The following is a 17404-nucleotide window of genomic DNA, read 5'->3' as shown; positions in this document are numbered from 1 at the left end:
TGAGTCAACTCTTCGCATGAGGTGGCCAAAGTACAGGAGTTTCAGCTTCAACATCAGTCCTTCTAATGAATACCCAGGATTGATCTCCTTTAGGATGGATTGATTGGATCTCCTTGCAGTCCAAGGGATTCTCAAGAGTCTTCTCCAACACCACAGTTCAAAAGCATCAATTCTGCAGCGCTCAGCTTTCTTCACCGCCCAACTCTCACATCCATACATGACCACTGGAAAAACCATAGCCTTGACTAGATGGACCTTTGTTGGCAAAGTAATGTCTCTGCTTTTAAATATGCTATCTAGGTTGGCCATAACCTTCCTTCCAAGGAGTAAGCGTCTTTTAATTCCATGGGTGCAATCACCATCTGCAGTGATTTTGGAGCCAAAAAAATAAAGTCTGACACTGTTTCCACTGTTTCCCCATCTATTTCCCATGAAGTGATGGGACCAGATGCCATGATCTTAGTTTTCTGAACGTTGAGCTTTAAGCCAACTTTTTCACTCTCCTCTTTCACTTTCATCAGGAGGCTCTTTAGTTCTTCTTCACTTTCTGCCATAAGGGTGGTGTCATCCGCATATCTGAGGTTATTGATATTTCTCCTGGCAATCTTGATTCCAGTTTGTGTTTCTTCCAGCCCAGCGTTTCTCATGATGTCCTCTGCATATAAGTTAAATAAGCCTGGTGACAATATACAGCCTTAATGTACTCCTTTTCCTGTTTAGAACCAGTCTGTTGTTCCATGTCCAGTTCTAACTGTTGCTTCCTGACCTGCATACAGGTTTCTCAAGAGACAGGTCAGATGGTCTGGTATTCCCATCTCTTTCAGAATTTTCCACAGTTTATTGTGAGCCACACAATCAAAGGCTTTGGCATAGTCAATAAAGCAGAAATAGACGTTTTTCTGGAACTCTCTTGCTTTTTCGATGATCCAGCAGATGTTGGCAATTTGATCTCTGGTTCCTCTGCCTTTTCTAAAACCAGCTTGAACATCTGGAAGTTCATGGTTCACGTATTGCTGAAGCCTGGCTTGGAGAATTTTGAGCATTACTTTACTAGCATGTGAGATGAGTGCAATTGTGCGGTAGTTTGAGCATTCTTTGGCATTGCCTTTCTTTGGGATTGGAATGAAAACTGACCTTTTCCAGTCCTGTGGCCACTGCTGAGTTTTCCAAATTTGCTGGCATATCGAGTGCAGCACTTTCACAGCATCACCTTTGAGGATTTGAAATAGCTCAACTGGAATTCCATCACCTCCACTAGCTTTGTTCATAGTGATGCTTTCTAAGGCCCACTTGACTTCACATTCCAGGATGTCTGGCTCTAGGTGAGTGATCACACCATCGTGATTATCTGGGTCGTGAAGATCTTTTTTGTACAGTTCTTCTGTGTGTTCTTGCCACCTCTTCTTAATATCTTCTGCTTCTGTTAGGTCCATACCATTTTAGAAGGTGGTAAGTATATGGGTAAGCAGAGCTTGGAGCTGTCAGAAGCAGCTTTGCACTATGTAGGCAGAGTCCTAACCCCCAGTCTCCTCCACTATTATTTCCCACTAAGTTCTCTTTGAGGGCAAAAATATTCTTATATCTTTTTAAAAACGTTTATTTTTGACTAGTTTTAAGCTTATCCAACAAGTTGCATGAAGAGTGAAGCATGTTCCTGGATACCCTTCACCCAGTTTCCTCAAATGTTAACATCTTACAGACCCCCATCATCAAACTCAGGAAATTAACATTGGTACAATTTGAATTTCACCACTTTCCCTCCCCAGTGTTCTTTTTCTGTTTCAGCATCTCATCCAGCCTCTTACATTGCACCTGGTTGTTAATTCTTAGCCTCCTTAAGTCTGTAAGAGAGTATGATAGGCTTTCTAAATCTTTTATGACCTTAACAATTTTGAAGAATAATCGTTGTTTTGTAGAATATCTCTAAATTTGAATGTCTGATGTTTTCTCATGATGAGAGCAAGGTTATGAATTTTTGACCAGAACGCTAGCAATTATGTGATGTCCTTCTCAAATCAAGGGGACCATGATGTCAGTATATTATTTTATAACTGGTAATTTTAACTTTGATCATTTGGTTAAGGTCATTTCTGAAGAGTTTCTCCACTGAAGAGTTACCATCTTTCCCTTTGAAGTTAATCAATATCTTGAGGGACATGTTTTGGGACTTTGCATTTTTTCCCATTTGTATTTTCCCTGCCCTTGCCCGGCCACTTCTCCAAGGAGCCTTGGTTCCTTTTATTGGAGGATGATGTTTAGAAACCAAGATCTGGGCACTGGATGTGAATGTTGAGACTGGGTACCATTGTCTCTAGGTCCTCTCACAGACAACTAGGAAACTATATAACTATAAACCATTCATATATACTCATCAGTACCATCTATACCCACCTATATTTCTGTATGTATCTTTCATCATATTTTGATCTGTGTATGCATTGTATGTATATATATATATATACATATATGAAAAAAAGTAAATGTTAGTCGCTCAGTGGTGTCTGACTCTTTGTGACCCCATGGACTGTAGCCTGCTAGGCTCCTCTGTTCATGGAATTCTCCAGACAAGAATACTGGAGTGGGTAGCCATTCCCTTCTCCAGGAGATTTTCCCACCCAGGGATCAAACCCCAGTCTCTTGCACTGCAGGGAGATTCTTTACCGACTGAGCCACCAACATTGATATAATATTATCAGTTTATACTGATAGATTGGATTTCAATTCAACACCACAGGGCTCATGTTAACCTTTTCCTTTTCTTTATTTGCAATGGCTTTCACTAACAGTGAGAAATCAGGTTGCGATTATCTATAACCTATTTATTTATTTGTCCAGTAAACTTTTAATAAGACATCTTTACTAAATAGAAGACAATGTTTACAGGTAGTTCTCTTTGTCTTTGGCCTGACAATATTCAGTCAAGATACTGTTTTCCATGGTTACTTAACTCAGCTCTTTTCATCCTCCTTCCTATAGTGTAGTTACACAACTCATTTGTAGTATTTGCAATCTACTTTTCCCTCTATATCCTGGTTAGTTTTTGTTTTATTTTTTAGGGCATATAAAAAAAGATATCTGAACTATTACTATGGTTTTAAAAAGCATGGCTATAGGAAAAGGTAGACTCAAAAATGCTATTCATCTTTTAAAACTCATTTCTTGGTACCATATTGGCAGTTCAATCAATATTTGCTCAATAAAAGAATTAATTTATAATGTCAGTGCAAAATTCTGAAAGCATAGTTACAATAGTATTTGAAACTAAAATGATGGTATTAGAAAAACATAGCTGGGAAAGAAAAATTTAGAAGAAAAAAATATTAACAGAATCAAGCTAAATCAGAGGGGAAAATGGCTTCAGAGTCTCACTTTGGCTTTTCTGATTTAATTCTGTAGCTTTTCAATCAAACACTTCTAAGGAGTCATACACAAATTTGAGAAGTGCCAAATTTGTCAAAGATGTCTCAAAAACTGAGTAATGCTCATATCAGAGTTTAAGTTAGCCAGAAAGCAGAGTTACCTGCAATACCATTTTTTAATCCATATATATATAGATAGATAGATATAGATTAAATTTCTACAGAATCTCAGATGTCTTCTTTCTGTTTTCTTTGTCTCATTGTAGAATTTAAAAAACTTTCAAACAAAGGAACACATTTAATTATTTAACATTTTGAATCTGCATGCTTCCTCTAAGTAAATGTCATAACAGGCCACAAATAATTTAAATTACCAAATAATTTAAATTTCATTACTCAAAAAGTAGAGGGTTGGAGGATTGGGCAAAGGTTTTATTTCTTTTTGTTATCAGCATCTGTGGGACATTTTCTACTGTCATTTGGTTTTCTAGGTCATGTTTAAAGGAAGTCAACATAGGGTTCTTCATAAAGTCTGTAAGTGTGTTTTCTTTTTTTAGAGTGGGGAGATGAGGAACTAGATATAACAAATTACAATACATACTGTAGAAAGGGTTTTCTGAGGCTAGTCGAATTAGATCCCTATCAGCTAGACTTTTCTTGAATATGTTCATCCTGTCTTAAAAGCATCAAGTGGCTTTGAAGTTGCAGCCATTCATATGTGTACTTTTTTGCAGGCAAATTCACCAAAACAGAACCATTTCCCCAGCCCCTCACTAGTACTCTTCCTGGGCCCTCAACCCCTCTCCTCCTGCCAAATTGAGCTCTCAGGAAACAATCTGCATCAGTTTACTCCAACTTCTATGAATTAAAGTCCACAGGGTAGGAAAAAGGAGAAGGCAACCAGCCCTGGGGGTGGGGGATGGATGGGAGTAGTTGTATATACCAGGCACTGTGCTGGGGTATATTTACTTATATCTTAAGCCTCATGTCAAAAATGAAAAAAGGGTAGGGATTTGATCACCACGTTAAAAGAGTGTAAGTGGGAAAGTAAAAAAAAAAAAGATTTTAGCAGATGGAGTCATCTGTTTTGTGAAAACTGGTCTACTCAACCTATTGTCAAGGTTGGAAACAGCATCTTCTTTAACTTGTGCTTGACTCTTTCTTGTGTCCTGGCTGGTCTTGTCCTTGAATAGTGTTGTTCAGACTCTGAATAGTGTTAGCTGAGGATTAAGTTGTTTTCACTGACAATCAGAAAAGATTCCATTCTCTGATAGAGTTCATTTCACAAATATTTATTGAGCTCCTGCTTCACGAATCTCGTTTCCTCTGAAAGGGTAAATGGGAGAAGATGTACATGGAATAAACCATCAGCCTATTTTCAGGAAGCTCACAGTCCAGTGGTAAACATATTGAGAGCATGCTTGGGGAGTGTGTATGTGTGTCTGCCAGAGTGGGTCTCCATGCTGTATGATGTTTACTTTCTAGTCTCCATCAGCTCCAGGAGTCTCACAAGTCCCATGTTCCAATTTTCCTTTAACCTGCCATAAACATGGTCACTTTCTCTATCTCTCAGACAACAATAAACGTGGTGGGCCAGTGATAAGTAACTCTGCGAGGGCTGCTCTCTTTCTAGCTAGAGGAAGCTTCCTTATCCTTGTTAGTGCTGGGCAGGATTTAGGGGCTTAAGCTTGGTGTCAGAGCACCTTTTTCTCTCCCAAGATACATTACTTTTTTCTCAGCTCTTATCTTGATTCACTCAGCTGTGTCTCTTTATCTATGCTCTTGCCCCAACGCAGGGTGGATATGAGACGTGTTGGTTCCTTGTCCCTAGGAGTTGAGAGAGAGAACCTGAGTCAGTGTGCCTAAGAACAGTCTCATCCCTTTAGATGGTTTTTTCCTGCCAGGATTGCTGGGGTGAATTCAGAGGAAGGGAAGAGGACCACCGTGAATGTCTACTCTTCCCTTCTATGTCTCTCTGAAGTCCTGGGTATGGGGCGGGAATTGGCTTCATGTTCATTTTCTCAGAAATTGCCTAGGACTTGTTGAGAAAGGTGACTCCTAACTACTCTTGGACTTGCCCCAGCCAGTTTCATTAAAATGCCAGCTGTTTCAACAGCTAAAATGTCTCGGGTATACCCTGTTTGTTGTGATGTGTTTTCCAGAAGGGCCCTGAGCTCCTGGCTGATGAGCTTGAGGGCTGGATCAGGGTAACCACAGAGTGGGCAAAACTTGTCTGCATGCTCATTTCCTCAGTCTCAGGTAGGACCAAATGTTGGCAGTTGCAGAGATCTCTGAGAATGAGATAGTGTCTTTTGCTGCTAGCTTTTCTTTGCACATGTCTCTAAACCTACAAAGAAGTTGAAGACAAAGGGAATTTCTGAGGACAGGGAAATGGACCATAAATAGCCACAAATACTCTGGTTTTACAGAGAAATAAAAGTTATGACTCTTTGATTTACTTCCCCCATCTCACAGGTTTTTGGAACTTAAAGCCTTGGACCGAAGAGGTTGAAACCTAAAAGGTAGTCACCAGGAAGACAAAGCTGATATTTCTATTTACTTTTTGAATGTCCTGCAGAACTTGTAGGTAAAGAACTCACAGCGCTGTCTAGAGTTTCTAGGTATTAGTCACTCAGTCATGTCTGACTCTTTGTGACCCCATGGATTGTGGCCTGCCAGGCTCCTCTGTCCGTGGAATTCTCTAGGCAAGAATATTGGAGTGGGTAGCCATGCCCTCCTCCAGGGGATCTTCCAGACCCAGAGATCCTGTGTTGTAGGCAGATTCTTTACCATTTGAGCCACCAGGGAGGTAAAGATGTCCAAAATGTTTTGGACAGTATGGGAAAAGAAAGCAATATTGCAGACGTAATACTTAATCATGCATCTATATGATTGCATGTGTTTGTATAAACACTTCAAAAGTATTTTTATGATATTTACAAGTCATGGGAGGATATTCACAGAATAATTTCCACTTGTTACCTTAGGATGGGGGTAGCAAGGAGAGAGATAAGAGGGTGGAGGTAGGGAGACTATTATTTTTTTCTTTTATACCCTTCACATCTGTTCAAATTGTTATAATAAGCTTTTATGTTTATATTTATAATTAGAAAATAAAGCATTCTATTACAAAAAGGAGCTGGAAGGTTTGCTTGTGCATCTGAGGCTGTCTGAGGTGGGGATTAAATGAGAGGCTTGCTAATCAGGCGGGAGAGTTTTGAGCCTCACTGAGCCCCTTGAACAGAGCAGGGGCTGCCCCATGGGCTGTGCTGCCCCAGGGAGGAGGCCAAGGAGGCTGTGGGCAACAGGACTGCGGAAGCCTGCACTTCCTCAGGCCTAGCCTCCAGTAGATGTCCTTGCAGACCCCACGGATGATCAATCAAGAGTCTGGTTAGACCTGGGACTGGAGGGAACATCTTGAAACCAAAGTGAGCTGATAAGCATGGAGCACTTTACCAGGGCCTAGAGTCCAATATTGTTCTTAGTTATAGCCAACGATGAGTGGGCACCGGGGGCCAGAGAGCTCGCTAGTGCTTGGCAAAGCTCTCCTTTCATCAGGGCTTCCCTGTCGGGTCAGATGGTAAAGAATCTGCCTGCAATGCAGGAGACCTGGGTTCGATCCCTGGGTCGGGAAGATGTCCTGGAGAAGAGAATGGGTAACCACTCCAGTATTCTTGCCTGGAGAATCTCATGGGCAGAGGAACCTGGCGGGCTACAGTCCATAGGGTGGCAGAGTCAGAGACAACTGAAGCGACTTAGCACATACGCACAAGCACATATAGCCTCCTAGTTTTTCCAGCACTTTCTCACACCTGGTTAATCCTCTTTGGTCTTAAGTTTTCTAAAAAGCAGCAAGCATACTGCATTTCCTTCAGTCCTCCACAGGGTCTGATGTATCACAGCCCCTCACTAAATGTAGTTAGCTGTATTTATTTGTCGGACACATTACTGACAGGACTCGGACCCCAAATAGGTTGGAATAGAAGCTCCCCAGGTCAAGTAGGGGAAACCAGAAGCAGATCAAGCCTTGGGGAGAGCCCTGGGAACACTACTTTATGTGCAGAAAGTGTTCTAAATTCTTCAGCCTGCTCTTTCCTCATATCATTTCTCCTCTTCCTCTTCCTTTCCTTATAAAAACATCTGAGTTTGTGTCCCAGGATAAGAGAAAAATGCGGGTCCTACCCAATTTAGTTCTTCCTCTACTGATCTGATTAGAATAAACAAGAGCCTCCTAGGACTTGTAAAAAAAAAATCCTTACTCAGATCTTGGATGAATTATTGCTGAGAGGTTTTAATTGGCTGTGGTTGGCTTCTGACCTCTTGTACAGATTGATTTATGAGGTGAATTTGCAATCAACTGTTGGAAAAATTGATAGCTTGGTAACAGACAGAAGTTGCTATTTGAATAGGGCTTGGAAAATATTTATGCCATCTCAGCCCCCACCACAAACACCCACTTTCATATCTGAAGACAGCACTCCCTAGGAAACTGAGGGACCCTAAGCTAGCCCTATGTGTTCTGTTTATAAAATCAGATACATGTTGCTATTTTCGAATCTGTAGGGAGGGAAATATTCAGTTAATGTGTAGAATTATCTGTTTTGCTTTTCCTATAACTGTTTTTAAGCCTCCTACTCAATTTTACATATAAAAGTTTCTCTTTCAACGCAAAAGTGATTGCTCTTTTCCCCCCACTATTTTAGTATATTTCGTGTGGTTCTTTAGGAGGCATGACTTCTACTTGTGAATCACTCTCTCAGGATTTGGACAGATTTGGACATAGTCCTTCAGACTGCAGGACGGCAGGTCCTCTTTCTTTGCACAGAGAAGGAAGTCAGATTTTGAGGGACTGTGTGAGGCAAAAGATGCTGTGAGTCCATGCAAAGTGGTGTAATGACTGCATCAATCTACGTGCCTGGCCCTAGATCCTTTTAGAAAACGGGAGATCTGGGCTCAGTGATATTACTCTCCAGTTCACATTCCTTCTAGGATGCAGGACACAATTCAGATCCAATGAGCCATTCTTAGAAAATGGTTTAGAAATAAGTGAAGCATTTCCTTGCATGAATTCCTATAGCCTGTGTGTTACACTGATTCACATTGATTATCAGCCACCTGTTACCTTGTCCCTGTCTTCTTTAGCCAACAAGTTTCTAAATGTTCCCAGCACTTTGCTAGATACAGAATCAGTGTCTAATAACTTACTGTTAACTTTGTTCATTTATTCATTCATTCAGCAAGTCTTTGAGTGCCTACCATGAATAACCTCTGAACAGGCATCTAGTATACAGTGGTGAATAAAACAGAGGTGGCTCTTAACTTCACGGGGCATAGCTTCTTTGGGAAGGAAGACATGGAACAAGTAAAACATATAAACACATCATGACAGATTATTATACATGCTAAAAAAGAAAAAGAGCAGGAGGCTGTGGGGAACAATAACAGAGGATGCTGACTCTACATTTCATAGTCAAAGAAAGACTCCCTGAAGAGGTGACATTTAAGCTGAGACCTGCAGAAAAAAGCCAGCCATGAGAAGAAGGGGTAAATCATTCCAAGCAGAAGGGACAGCATGTGCAAAGGCCCTGCATCAGAGTAGGACTGAGCAGGTACAACCAAAGAACTAAAAAGGACCTGTGTGCATGGAGCATAGTGAGAAATGCAGAAAGATGGAGGATAGATGATCAGAAGACCAGTCATTTAAGGGCTCTACAGCCTAAAAGTTAAGAAGTCTGGACTTTGTTCCCTGAACAGTAGGAAGATGTATTTATCCTTACAAAACCTCACAAAGACACTGCATTGAATTTCTGGCTAAAATAGGCCTCTTGCCAGCCTTGAGCCAAATTAAATGAGGACATGTCTTTTCAGAAAGTTTACTGTATCTCTTTTGGTATGTGTTCAATGCATACTAGATACCCTATCTATCTATCTATCTATCTATCTATCTATATTACACAATTGGGATAGTATTTGCTTGTGTTCACAATGTATCTTGATTTTTAATGACTTCATATTATTTTCATTTGGATGTGCCATAATGGATCTAGCCTAGTTCCTATTAGACATTTGAATCTAATAACATAGTAACAATATTAATAATTTAATGATAAATACATAACAACATACAGAACTTACACATTAATATTGGCACACAGACACCTGATTATTTTCTTGGGGAAAATTCCTAGGAATGAAATTGTTGGGCCAAAAGAATATGTTTACTTTTATGATTGAACCAAAAGTGCCAGCCTGAAAAATACCAATTTACATGCTCATGAGAGAAATTTGAGAGTAGCCATTTCAACAAACATTTCAACAGTTTTCAAATGGTATGTATTGGGCTGTAGAGAAAATGAGGAGTTATTCATGTTCACTTGGGTTGGAATCTTGGGTCTCATAAGCTTCATGTATTACAGGTAGGTACACAAACTTACCCTGAAAGACAGTTTCTTCATCTGTAAAACAGGGGAGATAATAGTATTTGCTTCATAGGACTGATGCAAAGTTTAAGAGAAATCAAGTTTGGAAAATGCTTAACAGAGTACCTACCCAGAGTAAGTATTACTCTTTCTCCATCCCTTCCTCCCTCCCTCTCTCCCTCTCTTTCACACACACACACACACAATCTTATGTTATGTTGTGAATTTGGGTACTCTTTTGAGCAAATAGTAAAAAGAAAATTCCAGTCTTTGTTATCACATCTTTTAGGCATGAATAAAGGGTTTTTCTACTTTCTCTTGGCAAACAAGAGTGTAATTTCCACATTCAAAGGTGAAATTTCTCCCACATGGCTATTTCCTTTTAAAGAGAAGACAAATCGTCTTTGCCTACCACTGTGCTTAGAGACTATCTGTTTTGCGTTTGAACCTTTCACTATTTGCTCACGTTATAAGGCAAAAAATGTGGTACAGAAGTAAGAGCCCCTAAAGACCTGGGTGGGAAGGCTAGTTCTTGTCACTTCCAGGCCCAAGCGTGGCCTTGGGCTGGTTGCTCGCCCTTTCTGAGCCTCATTTCTTCCCACTGTAATATAGGTAATGCCACCTCTCAGTGTTGTGAGGATTAAATGAGATTAACACAAAGAAGGCCTCTTAACCTCTGCTGTGTAGGAGATCAATAAACGTTGAATCCAAATCTCATATCTAGCTCCCAAGCAACAAACAGTGAAGATGTTAGGGGAAACTTCCTACATTCATGAGAAAAGACATCTGCTCTTGAGTCTAGCTCAGTCTTTTATTCCTACGATGATCAATTGCTTCTTCCCTTTCATAGGCTGACTTATAACCAAGATAAGAAAACACAAGTGATAAGGACACCGATGGATCTCCTGACACACTGCAGAGTTATTTGAATGATTAGGTTGACCTGCCATCTTCCTCTTTTGTCAACCTAGAAAAACTCTGCAATGGCCAAGAGGTCCAAGGCAGCCAGTAGCCCAACAAACTGAAGACTGGAAGGAGTGCCTGAGTTCAAGGTAGTCCTGAAAGAGTGTCAACAAGCAAAGAACCACTGTTTCTCTAAAGTTTACTGTGGAAACCTCCATTCCAATTGGGAGTGATGGCCAGAACCAACTTGGGCATATACAGAGTTTATTTGAGGTGGCAGGCTAGGGAAGGGCCTATAAGAAAAAGCTTGGGAGGATCAGGACTTTAAAAATCATAACTCAAACAATGACTTTTTTTTTGAGATTTCTCTAATTAGTTTTTTCATTCTTGTAACTTCTAGAAAGCTCTCCTCCCACACCCATAAACAGGTAGAAATTCTCAAATTCCAAGTTCTTAAGCTATTGGCCAGTGCATGGGCTTTGAGACCAATTTATATCTGCAACCCAGGTTGCTCTACCTTTTCTTGAAGTGTAACAATCATTTTGAACCTCTCTCTCCATCTCTACTAGTGACAATTCCATTCTTTTACTTGTTGGAGCAGAAAACTTTAGGGTTCCTCTTGTCTCCTGGCTTTTTGTCTTGTTTTTTTTTTTCTTATATCCCTGTCCAGTCTGGTTGGAAATCCTATTTGCTATACCTTGAAAATATATCCAAGCCAATAAGACCGTTTTAAATGAACTATTATCATTGCTACCCCTTGGCTATAACCATCTCTTTCCCGATTATTACAATATTCCCATCATTGTTCACCCTTGTTTCATTCTGATTATTTCAGTCTATTTTCAACACATCAGGAATATGAACCCGTTTATCTGTACAAGTTGGAAAATGTCAGAAACCTCCAGGGGACTTCCCTAGTGGTCCAGTGGTTAAGAATCCGCTGTGTAATGCAGGGATCTGGTTTTGAGGGACTGGTTGGAGGACTAAGGTCCCACATGTCTTGGGGCAGCTAAGCCTGAGTGCAGCAACTACTGAGCCCACCTACACCCTCTGGAGAGAACTTAGACTTAAATTAGAACTAGAGAGCCAGGTGTGGATTCCCATCCTGGCTCTGCCAGTTCATGCATGGGTGGCCTGCCCATGTTACCTCCATAACATCTGTCTCTTCATCAGAAGATGAGGGCTGTAAAAAGGGTTAGCCCAGAAAAATTTAAGACATCTTTGAGAAGATGTCTAGCACAGAGAAAGTTTTTAGTTAACAGTAACTATTATTTTTCTTGTCCCTAAGCTTTGAAATTTATATAAAAAAAGACAATGACCTTTTGGAATATGTTCCCTTGTGAACTAGTCTGGGACTTCCTGGACCGTGAACCTGTCCCACTACATCATGTCAAATGACCTTATATGAAACTGGATTGTGAGACTTTTGTCCCCTTGGAACTATGGAATACACATTATTAAATATTCAGGACCGAGGATTCTGGGGAGAGGCTACGAGGTTGAACGGAAGGGATAAAGTGAAGGCTTTTGATTATTTCCCGATTGTTACTTTTCATCCGGCCTTCCTTGGTTTCTGTCCTCCCTCCCTACTCCTCAAATTTTGAAGGCTTATGAAAATGAACTGAAAGATCAAGGAAAATATTTGATAGACTTAGATATATCATGTTGTATTTACAGATTCTTTCAAGTCTTCAACATTTAAAACTTGAGTTTGCTCAAGTCTTCAACATTTAAAACTTGAGTTTACTTCAAAGTTTAAAACTTTGTTATTAGTAAAACATCCCTGGTTGATTCCTGTTGGCTCATTTTATATATATATATATATATATATATATATATATATTACAGTTGGAACACGAGACAAAACCCTCTATTAAAACGCTGACTATTCATTCAGCCTTTCAGATGTGGATTCTTAGATGCTGAATTACAACTGCGAGAGTTGTAAGTTGACTTTTTACTAGCAAGTTCAAAGATCATCTCTCACTGCTTTTATTTTTTTATTTCATTAATTCACAAACATTTATTGGGTTCCTGATATATGTCAATTGTGGAGATGGAAAAACCAATAAAATATGATCCCGTCCTTAAAGAAACTTTCATCTACCTACAATATGATCTGCCGAATCATAATAATCTATTGTTATAGATTACCTTGATTTTTGTGATGTATTTGAATACTGTCCTCATTTAAGAACACTGGGGAAGTTTTTATCACCAAAGGAGCATGTGTGTGTTTGTGTGTGTGTGTGTGTGTGTGTGTGTGTGTATATTCACTACCCTCAAATAATTTTTTCATGTTCTAGACAACTTTTTAAAAAAGTCCGTAAGTCCAACTTAAGGTTTGGGAAGATATGTCTACTTGGGTTTCCTATAATGTTTTGTATTGCAGTATTATAGGCTGCTGCTAAGTCGCTTCAATCATGTCTGACTCTGTGCGACCCCATAGACGGCAGCCCACCAGGCTCCCCCGTCCCTGGGATTCTCCAGGCAAGAACACTGGAGTGGGTTGCCATTTCCTTCTCCAATGCGTGAAAGTGAAAAGTGAAAGTGAAGTCGCTCAGTCGTGTCCGGCTCTTAGAGACCCCATGGACTGCAGCTCACCAGGCTCCTCCATCCATGGGATTTTCCAGGCAAGAGCACTGGAGTGGGGTGCCATTAGATTATTAAAATTCCTTAGTTGTTTCCATAGTTTTGAAATGCAAAAGTTTTCTCATACCTTTTGAGTATTCTTTTATAAACTAATCCTTTTGTTCTTGGAAAATGTTTATAGAATAGATAAATAGACCCATAGGAAAACTTAAAGACTCTTAGTCTCTCACATAATGGAAAATATTTTATCCAGCTATGTTATTTATTATTTTATAAATTTTAATACTGTGTGCTTATTGATTTTAATTGCTTTTTCTAGGTGATACACATAATTTGCAATTAATAAAAATTAGTTATTTTCTAAACTTTATTTTTCCTATTTATGTTTTATGTTTTGCTGCATTGTATAGAACAAGGTTTTGCAACCTCAGCACTATTGATATTTTAGGCTGGATAGTTCTTTGCTGTGGGGGCTGTCCTGTGCATTGTAGAATGTTTACCAGCATCCCTGGCCTCTACCCACTAGACACCAATAGTTTCCCCAAAGTTGTGACAACCAAAAATGGCTCTAGACATTGTCAAATGTCCCCTGGGAAGCAAAATTACCACCAGTGGAGACCCACTGGTCTAGAATATCCCAAACATTTTATAAAGATAACAGTGACATGGGCATCCCTAGTTTGCTTCTGATTTTACAGGAAATAATGCTTCCATTATAATGTTTTTTCATTAAATATATCAGCTTAACATAGGTAGTCTTTGTGAAGTGAAGGAAATAAAATATTACTCTTAAGATAAAATGTAAATTTGCCATGAGTATTGATTGTTAATAATGTAGGATAAATTTCTTGCAATCAAAAAGAATTAATACACTTCAGTAGACCCCTAAGGACCCTGTCAGCTCAGATGGTTAAGAATCTGGCTGCAATGCAGGAAACTTGGGTTCAATCTCTGGTTTGGAAAGATCCTCTGGAGAAGGGAATGACTGCTCACTCCAGTATTCTTGCCTGGAGAATTCCATGGACACAGGAGACTGGTGGGCTATAGTCCATGGGATTGCAAAGAGTTGAACACGACTGAGTGACTTAACATTTTAGGACCAAGGCTGGGTGGGGAGTATGGGGTGTGTGTGTGTGTGTGTGTGTGTGTGTGTGTGTGTGTGTGTGTGAGTATGGGGTGTGTGTGTGTGTGTGTGTGTGTGTGTGTGTGTGTGTGTGTGTGTGTAGGAGTTGGACAAGGAGTGTTTGTTGTGTAACTCTTGATTCTAGACACTTGATCACAAAAGCAGAAAAGAATCTGTGCTAAGAGAACACAGCCAAGGCTCTTGCACAGTGAAGGGAAGGAAACCAAATACTGGATTATTGCTATAATTGAGAAATAGACCCCAGGTATTTTGAATAAAGGAGTTCTTTAGCCACTTCATTCAAATGATAATTTATGGCTCTTTTTGTTTCTCTGAACTTATTTTATTAGGCTTCTGCTTTCAACATTTCAAATACAATAATGAAGCTGACAGTCCATGTTATTCACTTCCAATGGCCTTGAGAAGTCTGCTTCTGTGACTAAGGTGATGATGGCAGACTTGGCGAGGAGCTGGAAGGTTCTAATCAAACCTTCAAAAACTGCCTAGAGTCGGGGCTGCAGACAGACCGCACAGGTGAGAGGAAGCATAAATTCTGTGCCTTTGCTGCTCAGACTCCACTTGGCCTGAAAGGCCTCCCTCTGTGGGGGGCTTGGAGGCCCCCTGGGCTGGTGGATTTATGTCAGCAAGAGCAGCGCAGTAGAAAGAGATTAAGAACACTTTCAAAGGGTGCGGGAGTGGGCTGTTCCTCCGGCTGAGCGATCTGGGACACAGAGCTCAGTCTGTGAGGACCTGGGCGGATGCCAGTGAAGGGAGTAGGGCAGGCCTGAGGAATGGAAGGCCACTGGCCAATTGGGTGTTGTGATAATTATATCCTTGTTTCCTTGAAGGTACAAGCGTCCTTGATTTTCCAGCTTCAAAGAGCGCTGCCTCTGAAGTGGGGGGACGTTCACACCTGCTTTGCCGCAGTGATTTCTGCCTTCCTGGCTGCAGACTCAACAAGACAACAATAGTTCAACAATAGGACATTTTCAAGGCCACATTCATGCACTAGGCAAAGCTTCTTTCCCACCCTTTCTTCCTAAATGGAAATGAAAAGGTTAGTGTACTCTGTGAGAATTCAGCAATGAACACAACTGAATAGTTTTACCTTAAATTTAGATGCTTTGGAGGTTGTTGTAGTTGTTTAGTTGCTATGTCAGGTCTGACTCTTTGTGACCCCATGGACTGTAGCCTGCCAGCTTCCTCTGTCTGTGGGATTCTCCAGGCAAGAATATTGGAGTGGGTTGCCATTTCCTTCTCCAGGGGATCTTCCCGACCCAAGGCTTGGACCCATGTCTCCTGCATTGCAAGCAGATTCTTTACCGTCTGAGCCACTAGGGAAGCTAGGCACTCTAAATCATCGCACGCACCATCCTTATCCTCCCCCTCTCTGATTCTCACCCCTCACAGAGGGACTATCACAGGACCAGAAGTCTAGTAATAACTAGAGATGTCAGTATACAATATACCTGGAATGTTTTGGTCTTTTCTTTCTCTCTATCTTATTCATCTTCAGAGAAGCTGTGCAAACAATACTTAAGAAGTATCAGCATAGTTCTACCTTCTATATTTTTCTCAAAGCATTTAGATTTCCACAAGACCTTTCAAGAGGAAAGTGATGCATTTATTTATTTTTAATGGGACCTTGTTTGTCTACCAGGTACAGTGAACGGGATCTAGAAGTGGGATTTCCAACTAAATATACATTTACTGCCTCCCACCTAATCTCTCCAGCGATCATCTGAACCCTCCCGTCATTCAATGTGCAAATTTAAAACCATATTCTGATTAATAAATTTCCTTTGTTAAAGATGAGATGACTGGTTTCTGGCACATAAAACTCTCCCAAGAAGTAGACTGGATATTACACATAACTCCCTAAATCCTGAGCTCTAATGTTTCTCTGCTGTTGCCATCAGTTCTGGAAACCAAACCTTCCTTCTCTATACAAAGGTGGATGCTGGTCAAAACCTGGAAAGAAGAATGAGGGAAATACAGTCTATTTTTGAAAGTACTTCTTGTTCTGACCCTTGAGAGTGATAAACAGTGGTCCTGTATACAAAATATTCCCGCTTTTTAACTTTTGCTCCTAGATGGTGCAAATAAATGCTGTTAAGTTGATGAGTTTACAACTTGGTGTTATGTAAGTAACTAGTCTTTCTTCGTTGAAACAGGCAGGCAGTCTGTCTCTCTGTCTTCCTCCTCCTTCTGCCTTCCTCTTCCTTTATCTCCGTTGTACTAAGAGTGTTCCACTTCCAAAGATCAGAAGTAATGACTGCTATGATACCTGGGGGGAGAAAAAGCTCTGTCCTCCAGTCTGCTCCTACCCGTCACTCGGGACCCTGGGATCTTGAGCTCTTGCCTGTGATTTAATAATGAGACCCAATGGGGCAGCCCAGGTGCTGTATCTCATACCCTTGCCGATTGCCAAGGGAACATTTAATCTGTTGGCTTTATTCAGTTATGCTAGTCTGGCAAATGTACCTGCAGCTATAAATTATTTAGATGTTTAATTTATTTGGTGTAGAAGGAACTCTCTTATACCTTAGTTATCTAATAGCAGATGAAAAAACACTTTGTTTGCAAATCATAAAAGCTTTAACAGACTTGTGCCTTAAAGAGTAAAAGAGACTTTCCTGACCTGAGAAGTGTAACAGGGATCCAAAAAGCATTGTTAACACATTATCCTCTAAGATAAAAATTACGGTATAAATTCCTCTGGATTAGAAGTGAAATGTGAAACAAATGCCTTCCATTGGATGCTAACAGACAACCAGTCTGAAGTGAATTCAAGTGTAAACTGCCAAGGAGGGGTCAGGAGGCGCATAGCAGGGTCCTTTGTCACAGCGCCCATCTCCTCTGTGATAATGTATATCCATTATAAGGACCCAAGGGAGGGGGATATTTTAAATTGTTGGAAATACGATATAACCTAAACCCTATTAGTATATAAAATTACCATCTAACAGTGAAACATATCGTTTTATTTATTCTTTGACTTTGCACCT

Source organism: Giraffa tippelskirchi, chromosome 11 (assembly GCF_054371585.1).
Source record: "Giraffa tippelskirchi isolate mGirTip1 chromosome 11, T2T-mGirTip1v1.2.pri, whole genome shotgun sequence".
Taxonomy (NCBI): domain Eukaryota; kingdom Metazoa; phylum Chordata; class Mammalia; order Artiodactyla; family Giraffidae; genus Giraffa; species Giraffa tippelskirchi.
Note: the sequence above shows the minus strand (reverse complement) of the source record.